General features: G+C 47.8%; 1 long non-coding RNA gene across 1 annotated transcript; it reads left to right on the top strand.

Annotated features, from left to right (window-relative positions):
* The first annotated feature begins 1,386 nt into the window (after positions 1–1,386).
* LOC309651364 lies at positions 1,387–18,004 on the top strand. The gene is made up of 3 exons (XR_014258069.1): positions 1,387–1,892; positions 7,143–10,718; positions 12,143–18,004. It is a non-coding gene; the product is annotated as an uncharacterized lncRNA (long non-coding RNA).
* Positions 18,005–18,337: the final 333 nt, after the last annotated feature.

Here is an 18,337-nt window from a genome sequence, read left to right as displayed (position 1 = left end):
CTCTGCCGACAGACGGGCAGCACACACGCACACTGCCATTCAGACCAGTGCTGGGACTGAGCAGCGGGGACAAATCAGACCTCGGCTCCAGAGTTGGTCGGTTGGTGTTGAAAACAAATTGTTGGGATTCGGAAAAAGATTCAATCATGTGTGAGTTATTATAGCTTGACAGTCCTCATTATTGGTTTATTGACTTTTATTTTTAGACTTTAAAACTCTTCCCGCTGCAACCCTTCCGGGCACACAGATAGTAGCAATAAAATTACACAACCAGCAAGCTGACAACGGCCAGCCAGAGTGCCAGCTTCAGAAATTGTTCAAAACCAATCTCACTGTCGCCTCCTCGCGGATCACATCCAGAGTAAACATGCATATTCTTTGCTCTGTGTCACCAAAGGTCAGAATACACCTCAGACATGGGAGGCTCGCAGGATCAGTGCAGTTTGGGACTGAAACTGGGTCTACAGTACAGCAGAAAGGAGAGCTGAGCCCTCCTCAAAAGTTTGCTGGTTGATGTTGAGGGCTAGGAGCTGGATTCCTCACCTGGGTGCCAGAGAATAATGGAGACCAGAAACAGGGAGTCAGAGGCCCGGTCTGGGACGAGTCTGGAACTTACCAGCCATGCAATCTGAAAGAAGAGGCCTGGGAAGGTGCAGGGAGACTGGCCGGACTCACCACTCATCCAAGGCACGTTTATTGGGTGCATGCGTGTGCTAGGAATTGTGGTAAGCACGGTGGATACACCTGTGAGCAGCGGGGACAGAGGCCCTGCTTTCCTGGTCATGTTGGTGATACTGAGGATGAGCAGACAAGGTAGCGGGGTGACAACTGAGGCGGAGGAGAAATTCGGGAGGCCGCGGCCCCGACACCGACTGGGGGGCCGGGACAGCCCTCCCGAGCAAGGCTTCCAGGCTGACGCCTAAATGCTGGATGGGGGCGGCCGGGCGTTGGCAGGGAAAGTGCTGCAGGCGCAGAGGAGGGAACCGTGGGTGCCCGGGCCCGAAGCCGCAATCCCGGCGGGCGGAGGGCGGACCAGCGAGCGACGCCTGCCTCACCCCGCTTCTCCCCGCGCCCCAGCCCCCGGGCCGCCCCCAGGGCCCCCGCCTGCCTGCCGGCCGGCTCCACCATCGCTCCCGCCTTTACTGCGGCCCGGGGGAGGGTGGCCCGGCCGGATGAACTTGACCCGGGAGAGGGTGGCCCGGGGAGAGGGTGGCCCGGCAGGGGGAGGGTCCGGGTGGGAGTGGCCCGGCCAGGGGGAGGGTGGCCCAGGTGGGGGATGGTCCGGGGGGCGGAGGCCCTGCCGGGTGAACTTGGCGGGCGAGGGCGGCCCAGGCGGCGGGGCGGGGGGCGGCCGGCAGGCGGCGTCCTCTCCTCTCGCTGGGGCCCCGGGCCTGGGGCCGCGGCTGGCAGTTTCTCGAAGGCCCGGCGGGGTCGGGGGAGGGAGTGGCTGGCAGCTGACCTGACAGGAAGCCCCGAGCGTTCGGTCGTTCTGTTAGTTGGTTTGGGGTCTGTGATTTCCCGTAAGTTACTTGTTTCTCTGTTAGGTCCGGAAGATATTTGTGGACAATTTAGGAGAGCTTCAGGATCTGAACACAATCCCCGCTGAGCCGGGTGGGAAGCGCTTGCGTAGCCCCGAGGCCTTAGGCAACCCCCCGACACCCGCCCCGTCCGGGCGCTCCCCTGCTACTCCAGCGCCTTTCCCTCCTCTTCCTCCCTCGGAGCTGACCTGGCTGCCTGGTCCCCTGCTCTGTACCCGGTCCTCCAGCAACACCCTGGCCTCCGCGCCGCTGGGAACGATGGAGAAGAACAGCCCTGCGCTCGTCCGGCTTTCAAGCCCTGGTCAGGAACGTCTAGGGCGCCAGGCGCTGCCCAGGGATCCTGCCTCCTGTCCTGTGAGTTCACTCTTCCCTCATTCTGATGGCTGTTTGGCAAATTGTCTCCCTCCCAGACCCCCAGATCCTCTTCTGTGGATCTGATGGAGGCATCAAAAGAGAACTTCCGTAAAGGCCACCCCACACCCAGCCAGCTACGCATAAACCTGGTCCTTCCCGCCGTTACTCTGGCGAGCTGCCGGTGCACCTCCCTGAGGCCAATCCGTCGCTGGTACCCTGATTCCACCCTGCTGCTTGTTCAAGGACGTCACACCAGCAATCAGCCCCCTCCCTCTCCTGCATCACCAACTGTTCCCTTTCTGTTGGACCATTCCCACCAATGCACAAACATTCTTCACATCTTAAACAGACAAACAAAAACAATAACCCAAAACAAAAACAAAACCGAGGAGAACACATGTCCCTCCCAGCCTGCGCCTGGGTTCCCCACTCCCTCCATTCACAGCAAAACTTCTCAGAAGATTTGTCTCTGTTTCCAGGTCCAATCTGTAATCACATCTCGTCGGTCCTGCCTTCCAAATGTGCCTCTAATATGATAGCTCACTACCTAGCACTTCTGCAGCCAACACCCAGGCCCAGGCCCCCATTGCCTGGGCTGTGCGGTAGCCCCCTGACTGTCCCCCGCTGGACCCGCGCTCCCTTCCAGCAGAGACAACCACACCAGGGGCTTCCATTCACACTCAGAGTAAAAGTCTCATGTAAGTAAAAGGCCTATGTAACCCTCACGCCCCCCCCCACCCCTCCCTCCACTCTGACCCAGTCTCCTAACCCCCCGACTGAGCCCCAGCCAAAGGGCCCCCTTACTAGAAAGCTCTTTCCCCACAAGGGCCCTCACGTCCTTCAGATCCCTGCTTCAATGTCCCCTCATCAGGGCAGACTCTCTAAGAGCCCACTTAGCATTGCTTCCACACACACATTTCCTAATCCTCTTCCTGCTTACGTTTTCTCCGTAGAGTTTCGCACCGTCTGATATCCTATGTATTTTCTTATTTACTTTATTGCCTTTCTCCCCAACTAGTTCTGTGAGAGCAGGAATTTTTAATTTGTTTTTGCCCAACTCTGTCTCCAGTGGTTGACAGTGCAATTGCTGCATGAATGGCAGATATTATTATTATTATTATTATTAAAGTGTTCCCAGGAATACAGCCAAAATAGGTAGCTTTAACTCTAACCCACTTTATAAATTTGAGATACATTAAACACAGTAGCTAAACTCCAAAGATGGATCTCTGATGGGCTACAACTCCTGACGTCCAGGCCTGTGTATAGTCCTGTCCCCTTGAATCTGGTTTGGCCCTGTGACTTCCATGTAAACAACAGAATGCAGCCTCAGTGGCACTGAGTTCCAAGGCCAGGAACCTCGCACTATCTACCATACTCATTGGATGGCACGCTCTCAGGGAAGCCACTGCCAGAAAGAAGGTCTACCACCCTGAGATCGCTATGTTGTGAGGAGTTCCACGCTAGCCATGGAGAGAGGCTTTGGGGAGAGAGAGGTACCCAGCCAGCCCCCAGCTCTGCAGTCATCCCAGCCTACACATGACATGTGACCAGAGAAACCTTCTTGGACGTCCAGCCAAGTGCCTTCAAGTGACTCCAGCCCCAGCCAGCATCTGATGGCAAGCTGCATGAGAGACCGCAAGGGAGAATCACACAGTCGAACCCAGCCAAGCCACTGAACCATGCGAGAGAAAAACATATTGTTGTTTCAAGCCACTGAGTTTTGGGACGGTTGGTTACACAGCAATAAATAACCAGACAGAGGACAACCCCAAAGTCAGCACCTCCTAGTGCCTGTACAGCAGTCAGATTTGCCCAGGCTAATCAGCATATGTGCTCTGCTTAAAGAAACTCCAACATGAGAAATTTTGTTTAAAAGAAATAAATTAAAGCCTTATAAAAAGCATTGTCTTATTACCAGTGCAGCTTCCAATGGACGCATTCATTAAGAGGGTAACGGCTACTTATCAGAAGCCCATGAACAGAAAAACAGAAAGAGAAATGTTGGAAATAACTACCTTTTAAAGGTAATTAGGCACCAAGGTAAAGCATTCTAAAATTTATAGTGTAAGGAAATGAGAAAATTATGCAGTGACCAAAATTGAACTCACACACAACCTTCCAGGAGCAAACACAGATATCAGATCACGTTAAGTATACTTACACTTCAAAAGTTCAATCTTACAGCCGTCATAATCCAAGTTGCTTCAATCGTCAACCTGCTTCAGCTTCTATTAACCAGCCTAGGACAGGACCAAGCAGAAACTGAATTGAAAACTGGATTTTCCAGGCTGGTGGTCTATAGAGCCCCACTTCAGACTGTTGCCAAACTTCTACTTTATCTAACACCTCTGAAGAGGAGCTTCTACTATTTACGCAAGGCTTAATAATTCCATCGTTCAGTCAGGAGATCCGTTAACCCATGAAACCGTCAAAACGTGTAGAATAAAGTTGCATGCTTTGGAATATTATGGAAAACTACTGAAGAGTTAGAAAATGTTTACCCTTTGTGTTTGTAAATCAAGGTTTGTAAATCAAAGCATTTGCCAATTTTGGATTCTCTCAACAGAATCAGAATACTACAGAAGAACTATAGTGAGTGAACAGTGGAAGAACAAATAGCATTCAGTTCAGGGCTAGAAAAAGGACTCCTTACCCCACAGGGAAGCCCGGTCAGTGTGTGGGCAGAAATCTGACGGTTCTAGTATTCTAATAAGGAAATGGGCTGCAGGGTTGGTCTGTCCTGTGGCTGAGGAAAAATAAAATAAAGGCTTTGATGTTTTTATTTAAAGCTTTTGCTCAATGATTCAATAAGAAGATCCATTAACCCATGAAACCATCAAAATGTGTCAGGAGTAGAATAAAATCACACTTTTTAGATATTATTGAAGATTTAGGGAATATTTACCCTTTTGATAATTGGCATTTTCCCATAGTCAGACGGGTTGAACAAGCCCTTCACATGAGCTGGGCATGAATAAGAAGAAACTAGAAGTGAGTGAAATCTGTGAGATGTGGGATTTTCTTCCTTACTAGATGGTTGTTTATATTTCCTTTAAAAAAACTGATATCCTGTGGCAAATGTCTCTAGGAGAAAAAGCAAAGCCTATTTCTGACAAAGAATTCTTCTACTCTAAAAGCGCCGGCCATGCTTAGATGTTGAGAATTGAAATGTGAAATCGTCTAGGTAAATGGATTCGTTCCGTAGAAAGAAAACTAATCAGGCTTCTGGAGTTCTTGGGTACACCGTCAGCTCCAAGCAAGGTCTCGCAGGAAAGATGCTCTTGGTGCCTCATGAAGATGGAACAGGAGGGAGGAGAAGGATACGAGTTAGGAATGCTTTGGGGATTTTAAGAATTGTGACACACTTTAGTAGCGAACATTTCAGAAATAAGATAGACCCAATAAAAGAACTAATGGAGGACAAATGATGGAATGGAGGCCATTGGGGAGACGGAGCTAAAAAGCCCACAAAGAATTGGAAAGAAAAATACAGCCAGAGAAAATGAAGAGAAGGGTGCAAGGGGAATATGTAGGTTTTCACCTGCTCTTCTGTTAGCAGTGACTCCACTATGATAAGAAAATAAAACAGAATCGATTCAGAATAAAAATCAGCTAGGAGGCCCCAAAAGGAAGCTATTTCCTAGTCCATTTCAATTTTTTGTTCTGATTCTGGTTTTGGTGAATAGTTTTAGAACAAGACTCAGAGGAATGTCTTTATTAATAAAATATTTCTGATGGTTTCCTTCCCACAGCCAATGATGGAAGAGAAACCACAACCAACATCAGAAAACCCTTTGGGAAAATTCTGAAAATCGCACAATTATGGATCTCCAACACCCATAGGTGCTGGTGGGGCTGTGTTGGTGATGAGGTGTGCCTGGTGGGGTGTGCCTGGTGTGTTGAGGGTTCTGACACCAACTAAGATTCTGATCACCAATTATTCCAATGTGGGGGGTAGGAGGCGGGGCTTTCGCACCACCAACTCAATTCTTGATTCTCGGATACCACCTGGGTGTCCTAGAATTCAATTCAGTTCTGACACTATCTACCTGGTGATGGCATCAGATCCCACAGGTTAAGGGCAAAGCCCTACACGACTGACCCCCACCCCCAGGCCAGAAGCTAGTCACAAGTCCAGGCTGTCACCTGTGCTTCTGACCAACTGGCTGTAGATCGGAGATTCCAGCAACCCCCTCCTTGGGTATGATTAATTTTCTACAGCCGTTCAAAGAACTCAGAGAAATATTTTACTTGCCATATTATAAAAAGATGTAACTCAGGAATAGCCTGATAGAAGAGATGCATGGGGCAAGCCGTGGGGAAAGGATACAGAACTTCCATGACCTCTCGGGTGCACCACTCTCCCTGAATGTCCACATATTCACCAACCCGGACGCTCTCTGAATCCCATCCTTTTGGGGTTTTGGGGAGGCTACATCACATAGGCATGAGTGATCAAATCACTGGCCACTGGTGATTGATTCAACCTCCAGGAGGTCAGGGGGATGGGACTAAATGACTTGGTCATGACATTTATCCCTTTTATATATTGCTAGATTTGATTAGCTAATATTTTGTTGAGGATTCTTGCGACTATGTTCATAAGGGATATTGGCCGCTAATTTTCTTTTCTTTTTGGTAACGTTATATCAAGTTTTGGTGTTAGGGCTATGATGGGCTCATAAAATGAGTGAGAAGTGTTTTCCTCCTACTCATTTTTTTAAAAGAATTATTTTTTCTTAAATATTTCATGGAATTCACCAGTGAAACAATATGAGCCTGGAATTTTCTTCCTAAGTTTTTTTGGTAACAAATTCAATTTCTTTACTAGATAAAGGGCTATTCAAATTTTCTTTTTCATCCTGTGTCAGCTTTTATAAGTTATTCAAGGAGTTTGTCTAGTTTCATCTAAATTGTTGAATTTGTTGGCATAAGGTTGTTCATAATATTCCTTATTATTCTTTTAATGTTTGTAGGACCTGTAGTGATAACCCCTTTCATTTCTGATATTGGTGACTTGTATTCATCAATGTTGTAGTATATATCCGTCCTTCATTTATTTTTGTTGCTGAATATTTTTCATCGTATGAATATACCGTATTTTATTTATCCACTCATCAGTTGATAGACATTTGAATTGTTAACATTTTTGGCTCTTATGAATAATGATGCCATAAACATACATGTACAAGTTCTTGTGTGGACTCCTCTGGCTTCTAAATTCCTTTGCTACTTTGACCCCAACAGGCCTTCCCAATTACCACCGACGTTCAGGTCCTCCTTGCTGTGTATTAAGTGAGGAGATTCTCTTGATTCCTGTCCTGAAAGGTAAGTGGATCGCATAACCTGAGCTGGATTAAGCCTGGGGTGAAATCTTGAGATGTCCTGGACACATGGACACTCAGGCAGCCTGAATTTGGAGTTACCAAGCTGCTGCAGGAGGTGCAGAGAAAGACCCAGAAGGTGCAGAGTTTTATGACTTGGTTGAGAACCTTATTTGTCCATTCACATTAATGAATGCACATATTGTTAAGCAGTATAATTTGCCTTTCGGATTAGTTTGTTCATATGCACGCTCTTTTATTCCTGGAAATCCTTAAGAATAGCCTGTTACATTCTGGAGGAAGATTTCACCCCTTGGAATCCATTTCCTCCTCTTCAATTTCTATATAATTCCAAAGGACAAAATGGCAATAATTTATTTTTCTTCCACATTTTTCTCATTTACTTTACCCAGAAGCACTCCTTCTGAAGTCTGTAAAGGTTCTTTACATTAAATGAGAATCTGGCAAGTTCTTCATTTTTTATTTTCCTTTTAAAGGGCTTGTGGGTGAAATTATTGAAACAACTTTATATATGATAATAGGTCTTGAATTGACTTAATAAGTAAAGAAAATAAGGAGCAGATGGAGGTTAACTATATGTGAATTTATAGCTGTTTTGGTGTCTGGGGTCCATGTAAATAATATTTTCCCTCCCTGTAAATATTAACTCTGCTGGAGTCTAGTCTAGTTTTTAAACACAAATTACCAGGAGCTCCAGGGAATGAAGAGATGCTCTGTTCTTAATGATCTTTTTAATACCAGCTCCAGGTACTAAGGACCCTGCAGCAAATTCCTGGAATGTGTAGTCCTTAAGATGCTAGTTTCCAGTGTTGAATCTTATAAAGGAATAAAGTTTATAAAGGAACGAAGAAAAGGAATCTTCTCCGTATAGAATAAAAACGAAAACACTGGGAATTAATCCTTTAAAAACAATTACAGGAATTGCTATTAGCCTGGAGACTCCAGGCTTTTAAACATTCAGTAATATTTTAAGGTAATAAAAGTGGAACCTTTGACCAAGATTATTAGTAGAGGCAAGGCTTGCCTGGGACACACGGTTCACACATGTCCTTCTGCTGTGAATTCAGACTCAGCCTGTCTTGTCTCTGCCGGCCGCCCTGAAAAACCCGCAGCAGAAACTCCCTCACTCCCCAGTCTCTAGCCTCATCCCTGCTTCTCAGCCCCTCTCCTCTCCTGGTCCCCATTTCTCACATCTGCCCAGTGAAGTTGTTCTCCGCTCTCCCACTGCCCTGAAAGCACCTTGACTGTACGGGAACCCCTCCGGCCTCTTTTCCTCATCATTGCCACGACCCCGCCTGAGGAATCCCTGCCTTTTCCCACATCCGCGGCGACCTGTGACTTCTCACCGGGGGGCCCACCCCCGCCTCCACCCCCGAGTCACCAGCTGCTCCCCCTTCCTCTTCCTCTTGACTTCACCCTAATCCTCCAGGCTGGTGACCACCCTTGGGAACTGAGCACGCTTGGCTCTAATACTTCTATTGACTTTTGCAATTTGCTTAACTTCTCTGAGCCTCAGTTTTGTTTTTTCTGGATGAGAATCTTTTGAGGATCCAACAAGATATGTTATAAAGGGTCCAGTACATGATAGGCATATAATCTACACTTGATAAATGAAGAGTTACCCTTAAATGAACCAGCACATAAAAGATAATCAGGACTTCCTTGGTGGCCCAGTGGTTAAGAATCCACCTGCCAATGCAGGGGACACGGGTTCGAGCCCTGGTCCTGGAAGATCTCACATACCGCGGAGCAACTAAGCCCGTGTACCACAACTACTGAAGCCCACGCGCCTAGAGCCCGTGCTCCACCACAAGAGAAGCCACCGCAATGAGAAGCCCACGCACAGCAATGAAGAGTAGCCCCCGCTTGCCACACTAGAGAAAGCCCGCTCGCAGCAATGAAGACCCAAAGCAGTCAAAAATAAATAAATGAATTAATTGAAAAAAAAAGATAATCAATAAAGAGGGTGGGAGGGAACTTTTGGAGGTGATAGACACGTTTATGGCATAGATTAGGGTGATGGTTTCACAGATATATACCTGTCTCAAAACTCATCAAGTTGTATACATTAAATATGTGCAACGTTTTGTATGTCAGTCATACCTCAGTAAAGTGGTTAAAAAATAGATGCCAATGTTTTCTTCTGAAAAAAAAATAATAAAGATCCTATGAACATTTAGAGAAGAAACCAAAAAAAGATGTCCAATAGATGCTAGTTCTTCTCTGCCTGCCTACCCATCGTGCCCCTCCTCATCTGGTGCTGGGACTCTTCATTCCTGTCCCAACCACCCCATGTAGGATGTTAACAGTATATTTCAGGGATTAAGTAATGGACAGAGCCCTAAGTACATTCTGAGTTCTGAACCCTAAGTAAGTACGTGGATTAAGGTGAACAGTTCGGCTGATAGTGGAAAAGCACCAGAGGCCAGTTATCTGTTTGCTTAGCACTTTGGTATGTTTCAATGTATTTTATGGGTTTAAGAACAGAAAGAGTTCTACTCTTTTTTCAATAACAAATGTATAGTGTTTAGCCAATGTATAGTTTATAATGGGAGAAATTGGGCTTCCTCCCTCCCTCCCTTCTTCTTTCCCTTCCTTCCTTCCTTCCCTCCCTCCTTCTTATTTTCTTCCTTATTTAAAAATCTAACCACTGTTTATAGTATGATTTTAGAATATAAGATGATTACCAAATACATGATGGAACCCAAGTTTTCCTAGGTCTCACCAATGTTTGGAAGAGGTAGTATTAAGAGTAATCAGCAATTTTCAAAGACTCTTGCTTCTACCTGCTAGCACAGGAATGCCACCTCTCTCTGGCCCCTCCCAAGAACTTCCTGGCATGCTCAGGGAGTGTCCCCTGTGTATTTCTCCAGGCTGCCAGTGCCCCACCCGCTCTAGCACTTCCTGCTGGGGCTAACACTGTGCCACCAGGCACCATGCCTCGTCTTGCTCACCCCCAGGGTACAGCTGTTCCCCGCCGGTGAGGTCACTGATGTCCTGAGTTCTCATGGTTCCCAGCCTATGGGAGAGTAAACTGTGCCAGAGGGAGGGAGTCTCAAAGCACTGCTGTTTCAGCCCCAGGATTTTATGGAGTGTGTTACAAGAGATCATCCCATTTTATACTCGTAGTCCTTCTCTCTGTCTCTAGACGTGCGAGTGTGAAGTAGACTGGACCCGGAACAGGTTAGGGGAACATCTCCCCCGGACCCTCCCGCCCAAGCCATTCAGAGCCTCTTCTTGGGCAACTTCTTCCCCTTGGATGAGTCTCTTTCCAGGAAGCTCCCCAGCTTTTGCAGATAGAGTTGCGTCCATTCACCAGTTCCCCAGCAGTAACCCAGGCTGAGTTCCTTCCTAGGAAGCTCCTCAGGCCCCCAAAATACACTTCTGTGAGATGCCGCTGCCTGTCTGTCGTGGACAACAGAAGACCACCGTTCAAGTGAGAGACCCATGGCGTGGGCTCACAAATAAGCTATTTGGGGTAAACTTATTTTTCAAAAATTGGCACCTGCCTGTTTAATTATTCCTTATGGCATAAATGTTCTATCATAAAGAATGATTTTAAAATGAGTTGGGCAATCACTTAAAAGATAACTGGTTGCAATAGTCCTGTATTCCAGTAGCGTCTTTTTACAGATAACGCTATGGTTTCACCCATTTTTGTTTTTGTTTTTTAATTAATTAATTTATTTATTTATTTATTTTTGGCTGCTTTGGGTCTTTTTTTTTTTAACATCTTTATTGGAGTATAACTGCTTTACAATGGTGTGTTAGTTTCTGCTTTATAACAAAGTGAGTCAGTTATACATATACATATATCCCCATATCTCTTCCCTCTTGTGTCTCCTTCCCTCCCATCCTCCCTATCCCACCCCTCTAGGTGGTCACAAAGCACCGAGCTGATCTCCCTGTGCTATGCGGCTGCTTCCCACTAGCTATCTATTTTATGTTTGGCAGTGTATATATGTCCATTTAGTAGTGCATATATTACCATCCAGGATGAGGGGTCCAGTGACACAAGGTCTTCCAATTATTCAATACAAGTCAGAAATCCTGATTTTTATGAGAAATCTCCACATTTTAAAATTTTGAAAGCTATGCAAAAATTAAAACACTGTATAGGCCAACAAACAAAACATCTGTAGTCTGTAAATGTTTCATAGGTAACCAGTCAGCAAGCTCTGTAATTAGGCAGGTATTTGATTTTGTTTTGGTTTGGTTTTAGTTGTTCATAGCAAATGGAGAATTCTCATAAAGCATTGAATTTGAAGGTACAAATGTAATTAAGGCAATAACGCCAATAGCTCAAAGGAGATTTTATCCAGATGAGAACCATCATTTGAAACTATAATAACGTACAGAGGGAGTGTACAATGCTCTGGCATTTTATGAATCAGGCTAGCTGCCCGGGGCAAGCTCGTGGAGTTCTTGAATGAGGGTTTTCCATGTGCCGGAGGTAAGGGTTTCAAAGGACAAGTGGTAGTAGCCTATAAATAAAAATGTGTCCATTTTGGCATCCAGAGTTACCTGAAGCACAGGATAGATTTGTCCTGGACCAATTATATCAGATTAAAGAAGCCTTCACTTCCTGTTTCCTTCCTATTTCTATTTCCACTTTCTATGTCCGTTCTTCTTCCCGATCAGTCAGTTCTCTCCTCCTCCTGGTCCAGGTTCATTCTACCTATGATACAGGCAATTCTTCTTCATTACCTAAGCTAATACTTTATATTTCATTCTCAAATGCATTATTCTATTTTCTTAGGTTATTTACAAGATTATCCTTAAATTTACTAAATTAAATAGATTTGAAATTAAATTTAATTAATAAAAAAATAAATCCTTAAAATTAGTCTTAACAAAACAATGCTACCCCATTCTCACACCAGTGGCTTCCTTCTGTTACAGAAACCCCGTGCTTCTTCTCTTGTCTGAAACAAGGACAGCCATTGCCTGCACATCCCTGGGACCATTTTGGGATTGATCAAAGGCACTACATCAGTTCTGAGGGCTGACCGTGGAATGGACTTCTGTCCTTCACCCTCATCTACTCTTCTTTAATTTGTTCCTCCTGCCATGTTCAAGAGTGAGACAAGATCTCTTTTATAAATATGGAGTCATGCCCTTGAAACAAATAAACAAAAAAAATAGCTGGAGAATCCCTGTGAGTTCAGCAATTCCACTGTGAATCCTTAAGAAATTTGATTTTCTGGGAATCCTGGTCCAGTAGTAGCACTTGGCACTCTCACTGCCAGGGCCCAGGGTTCGGTCCCTGATGGAGGAACTAAGATCCCACAAGCTGCATGGCAGTCAAAACAGAAAAAAAAAAAAAAGGAAAATTTGGTGTTCTCGTGAGCAGATATCTAGGAATAGGATGAGTGAGGTAAGGGAAGTATAAGATAGAAGACATGAAAGAAATACTCTGGAGGTAAAGAAACATGGTCAAGGAATTAGTGATTCATTATAGACTACTTCAGGAAAAAAAGAAAAAAGAAAAAGAGGATCCCAAGGTGCTGTGTTTGGTTCTGGAAATACAAAGATATGTAAGATGTTATTAAGATATCTTACTAAAATAATAAAATAAATAAGATGTGAGCTCTGCCTTCAAGGATCTCAAAGTCTAGAAAACGGAGCAGTCAAGTAACTCACTACCAATTTGCTATGGTAATACGGTAGTAATAGTATGCACTTCAAAGGAAGTGCAGAGAAGCAAAAGTGAAACTGAGGGCGTAAGGGCCGGTTTTAAAAGAAAGTTTAGCTACTGGAACAGGGTTTTGAAAGAAGAGTCAACCAGAAAGGCTAGTTGGGGAAGGGCGCTTCGGGCATCATGAAGAAGAGTGTGTACAGCCTCCGGGGCGCTAATAAAGCCACCGGAACCTTTCCAGCCCTGGCGTGTAGGCGTGTCTGCCGAGGGCACGCTGGGATGATGAGGACGCCCTGAGCCTAGCTGGGCAGGCCAGGCCGACTACTGAAGAGGGAGAACGCGAGCAGGGGAAGAATGCAGCTTGGCAAAGAGGAGAGAGGGGGCACTTGGCAGGTGTGAAGGCTCCCAAGGAAGCAGAACTTGGGTTCTGCGGGGGGCGGGGGGGCTGGAGCCACTCTGATCGTCTGGCAGCCGCGAGAGCCAGGAAGGGATGACGAATGAGGGTAATTAGGGCGGGACCCGCGGGGGTAGAGCCTTCCAGCCCGGGTTGCCTCCGGGAGGGTGCACTTCATCCAGACCAGGTGCGGGAGAAGGAAAGAGGCAGGGCGGGTCGCCCGCTGTGATGGAGCGCTGGCTGTGAAGCACAGCAGAAACCGTGGGACCACACCTGGCCCAAGTGGCAGAAGCTGCGCTGTCAGGAAGAAGGAGAGGCTTACAAACAACGCATGGGGCTTCTGACCATTGCAGCCCACCCAGCGAAGCCCCGAACTAGAAGGGAATGCCAGCCGCCGGGCCGTGGGCAGACTGGGGCGCCCTGCTCGGGGGCTCGCCCCTCACCTGGCCTCCGGAGCGAGGGCGAGGGCAAGAGCATCCCAGAGAGGGTTTGCCCTCCCCGCGCGCCAAGCGGGCTGGCAGGCTGGCGCGGACCTGCCTCTGCGTGCCCTGCAGAGGCCGTTCATCAGCTGCCCTTTGTTAAGTGGCTGGCTTTAACCCAGCCAAAGCCAGGAAATCTCTATCCTTAATCCTCGATTTGTTAATTATTTAAACTGTGTATGTGTGTTTAATTTCCTTTATTAAAAAAGCACACCGATCCTACTGGGACGGCAAGGCTGAAAGAGGCTGGAAGGGCACCCAAGAGAGTTTTCACTCTGAGAAGGAGCCCGCAAGCTGGTGAGTTAGCCGCCGACCACGATTCTAGTGGCAACAGAGACTCCTAGCGATGAGAGTGAGCCGGATCCCCGCAGTTCCAGCCTTGGCTCCGTGGTCTGTCCACCCACCCTCTCCCAGCCCTGCCCGGCCGGCCCTCCTGCAGGCCTGGCCCTTCTCGGGTCACCCTTGGGGCAGACAGAGCTGGACGCCGCTTCCCAGCCCTTGGGGCAGCGCTGCCGGGGCTCGGTCCACTGTCCAAGCGCTGGAATTGTGGGGACCCAGATTTCTGCCCATCATCTTGAAGGTCCTTAAGAGACGGTGCAGGGTGGATGAGAATAGGATATTCAAGGTTTTCTAAGTATACCCTCTGCGCCAGCCACAGATGTTAGCGCCATGTGTTACCTCAATCACTCCTGACCTCATACCTCTGAGGTGGGTTCTACTGTTATCCCCTTTTACAGCTGAGGGATGGAGACACAGAGAGGTGAAGGAACTGGCCAAAGCTCACACAGCAACCAACTCCGGGGCCACGCCCCCAGCCACGCCCCTCCCCCTCCCCTCCCCCTGCGGGAGGAAGGCTGTATGGGATTACTCCCACCAGAGCACCCAGGTGGATTGGACTTGACAGGGGAACAGCTGAAATCAGAAACGTGTGTGACCGGAACACGGATGCATAGCTTTAGAGGAATCGAGGAGAGAAAGCTATTTCTAAGCATGACACAAAACCCCAAAAACACGAGAAAAAATTGTCAGGCCTGAACACATAAAAACGTTTTAACCTAATCACTCTAAGACAGATGGGTTTTGATCTGATTGGTTGGTGAAGTGTAGAGGAGCACTAAAGCATCAGTATACTGACCACATTCTTCTGGTGAGCTCGTGCTGCCCTCATTCAAGAAGTAGTCACTGAGCCCCAACATGATGCGCTGGGGTTTGCAGGGCTTTGCAAAGACGTGGAAGTTACAGCCTCTGCCCTCAAAGATCTTGTATGTTTGAGGCCACATGTTCAGATGGTATTGCAGACACAGCGTTCATTTGGTAAATTACTTCATTCTCTGGGGTTCAGATGACTCATCTGGGAAGTGGTACATCCAATCTCCTACCACCAATATTCTGTGTGATTTCACAATCACACCCCACTCTCTTGCACGCTGACCTCACTCTCCTCCCCGACACAAACCAGACCAGTTCCTGCCCCCCAAATGCACACGTTCACTCCCATTACTTAACTCCTACTCCTCCAGACACTGCTAAACATTCATTATCTCATTTAATTCTCACAGCAACTCTATCGAGGTAGCTATTTGAATCCCCACTTTTTAGATATTGACACTGAGATTTAAAAAGGGTCTTGCCAAAAGTCCTAAGAAATGGGACCAAAATTTAAACCCAGGACCCTGGAGGATGTGCTCTTTCGTGGCTGCAGGCAGCCTCATTCCCAACATCTCCTTTTTCTCCATCTCCTGCCCGGCCTCCCTCACGGACTCCACTGCCCTTTGTCTTTGATGATCTAAATCGTAGATCATCAAAATCCCATGAAATCTCCCAATCCACCCATGCTAAGCTGTCTCAGAGGGAGCTGGGCTTCAGCTTTTCACGAGCTCATCTGGTGTGTGTTGATGGAGGTGGAAGGGATTCCCAGAGAAATCATTCCTGAATCCCAAGCTGACTGCTAGCAACATCCCTGGACTCTCTTGTCCCCTTGGGTGGAAACTCCTTGAAGATAAATGTTCCCAGGACTTCCCTGGAGTTCCAGTGGTTAAGACTCTGCACTTCCAATGCAGGAGGCGTGGGTTCAATCCCTGGTTGGGGAACTAAGATCCCACGTGCCGTGCAGCACAGCCAAAAAATAAAAACAAAACAAAACAAAAGATAAATGTTCACCGTATTCACTGCACTTTAGAAATTCTTCCTGGTGAAGGCCATTCTGAAATCTGGTCGGATAGAGGCAGAAGGGCGTGTGTGCATGAGAGAAATTAATTCAATGCTCGAAAAAGGAAGACAATTATATCAGGAAAACGTGCCTACTTGGTGTAAAAAGGCCACTGCGGTTCTCGGCACTGAGCCACTCTCACCCTGGAAGCCTTGGCAGTTCGTATATTTATGTCTTTCGTTACCTTCATGATTGGAAAGAGCCAGTCCGCTGCCTGCCATCATTCTCCCCTTTATAGAATAGCCGTGGGAGGTACAGTGTCGCTCAAGGTCATGGGCTCAAGACTGGGCTGGGTCTGGAGGGAGACGGTCATTACCCCCACAGTTGCTTGGCAGCGTTTGTGGGGTTAATTCGCGGCTTCAGCTGATGATCTGCAGCACAGGTGTCCGGCTTCATTGGCACGAGACGCCTCACTTCCTTGTCACCAACCTCAAAGGAAAATCCCTGAGCTGGCTGGGCCTCGTGACTATTAATTTCTATTACTTTTGAAGCACAATGAAAGAACACGGAAAAGAAGCTTAAACTCATTCTAATGGTAATAACCCACCTATAACCATCACAGTAATAGCAGGAACTCTGCTCTGTACGTTGAGGGGCCAAGGCCTCTCGGAAACACTGAGAAATGCTCCTGCTATTCTGTTCACCTCTCTTCCCTTCACTCAGATAATTCCTCTTGCCCCAGATGGAAGCCCCAGCTTGCTTGAAGCTCCGTGAAACTTCTTCCTTCCCTCCCCTCCTCTTCACCCTCCTGGAAGGGACACATTGAATTACCACGGCCTTTCATCTGCAAGCTTGACCACCACTGAGGGACGCAGCCCTAAGGCTGGGGTGGAGAAAGAAAGGTGTGACCCATGCCGTAACTTTCTGGGCTTCACTTTACTGACTGTCCCCACCCAGTCCCAACCTGAAAGGATGGAGGCGAAGAGTAACAGAGAGCACAGGGAGGAGGAGAGAGGGGTAAAGGCAGGATCCTAGGTGTGGCAGTTTGAAAACACGGCCCCCAATTCTCTGATACTCCTCCTATCACTAGGTGGCATCTCTGTCCTCTACTCTTGAACTTGAGCCTAGCAACTATTTAACCAGTAGAGTAGAGTGGATGCAAGATAATCACTGTGTCAGTGTGGGGCCCAGGCCTTAAGAAACTGGTAACTTCCACTTCTTGTCTCTTGGGAACCAGCCAGCAGACTGGTTGAGAAAGGCCAAGCCGATGGGAGAGAGGCCCGTGGGGACAGGAACCAAGCCCCCAAGCTCTCAACCAACAGCCAGCGCCAACTCTCCAGCATGTGCGAAAGCCATCCTGTAAGTGGATCCTCAGCCCCCTGACGTGCCCCAGCTGATACCTCGCGGAGCCGAGATGAGGCTTCTCCCGTGCCCTCATTCCTGTCCAAATTGCAGACCTGCTCTGCCGCATCCGTTTTTCAGACAGCAGTAAATAACTGGAGCGCCAGGGTTCCAGCCTTCCTTGGGGGAGCCCGGGGAGGGATGCTGACCCTCCCCAAGTGGCCCCCGGTTCTGCCTCTCACACGAGGATTAGGGGTCTGTGAAATGGGGTCCCAGCTGCTAGCCCAGCACTGAACACCCTTCACACACTCTCCAACCCTCTCTCCCCTACAAGCCCCGCGGCATGTAGGGGATACATGTATCCTCTGAACTTGGGAACCTGTCCAGTACTCAAGATCCTTAGCAAAGGTCCTTCTAACAGTAAAAATAAATGTGGATCAAGAACTCACCACCTGGGCTTCCCTGGTGGTACAGTGGTTAAGAATCCGCCTGCCAATGCAGGGGACATGGGTTCAAGCCCTGGTCCGGGAAGATCCCACATACCGCGGAGCAACTAAGCCCGCGAGCCACAACTACTGAGCCCGCGAGCCACAACTACTGAAGCCCGTGCGCCTAGAGCCCGTGCTCCGCAACGAGAGAAGCCACAGCAATGAGAAGCCTGTGCACCGTAACCAAGAGTAGGCCCCGCTCACCACAACTAGAGAAAGCCCGCGTGCAGCAAAGAAGACCCAACGCAGACAAAAATAAATAAATAAAATAAATTAAAAAAAAAAAAACAACTCGTCACCTTGTCCACCAGGCCCAAGTCTTTACCCCCTGCTGGGGTGGGGCCTTTTGTGGACTCCCTTCCACAGCTCTGCAGAGTGCTGCGTGCAAGTGGATCCCAGAAAGGGGGGGCGGATTGGGGGGGGGCAGATCTAGGAGGGGTGGGGCCTGGGAGGGCGGAGCCTGGGAGGAAGCCCAAGGGAGGTAAGTCTCAGGAGCCAAAGGGGGACCCAAGGGGAGAAGGAGATAGGGATGATCAGTATCAAACAAAAACTAAACATAAATTAAATCAGGGTGGATTTGAGTAAATAGGAGGGAGGAAGTCGAGGCC

This window comes from Balaenoptera physalus (genome assembly GCF_965194825.1).
Source record: "Balaenoptera physalus genome assembly, chromosome: 21".
Lineage (NCBI taxonomy): Eukaryota > Metazoa > Chordata > Mammalia > Artiodactyla > Balaenopteridae > Balaenoptera > Balaenoptera physalus.
This window is presented reverse-complemented; position numbering and strand designations above follow the sequence as displayed.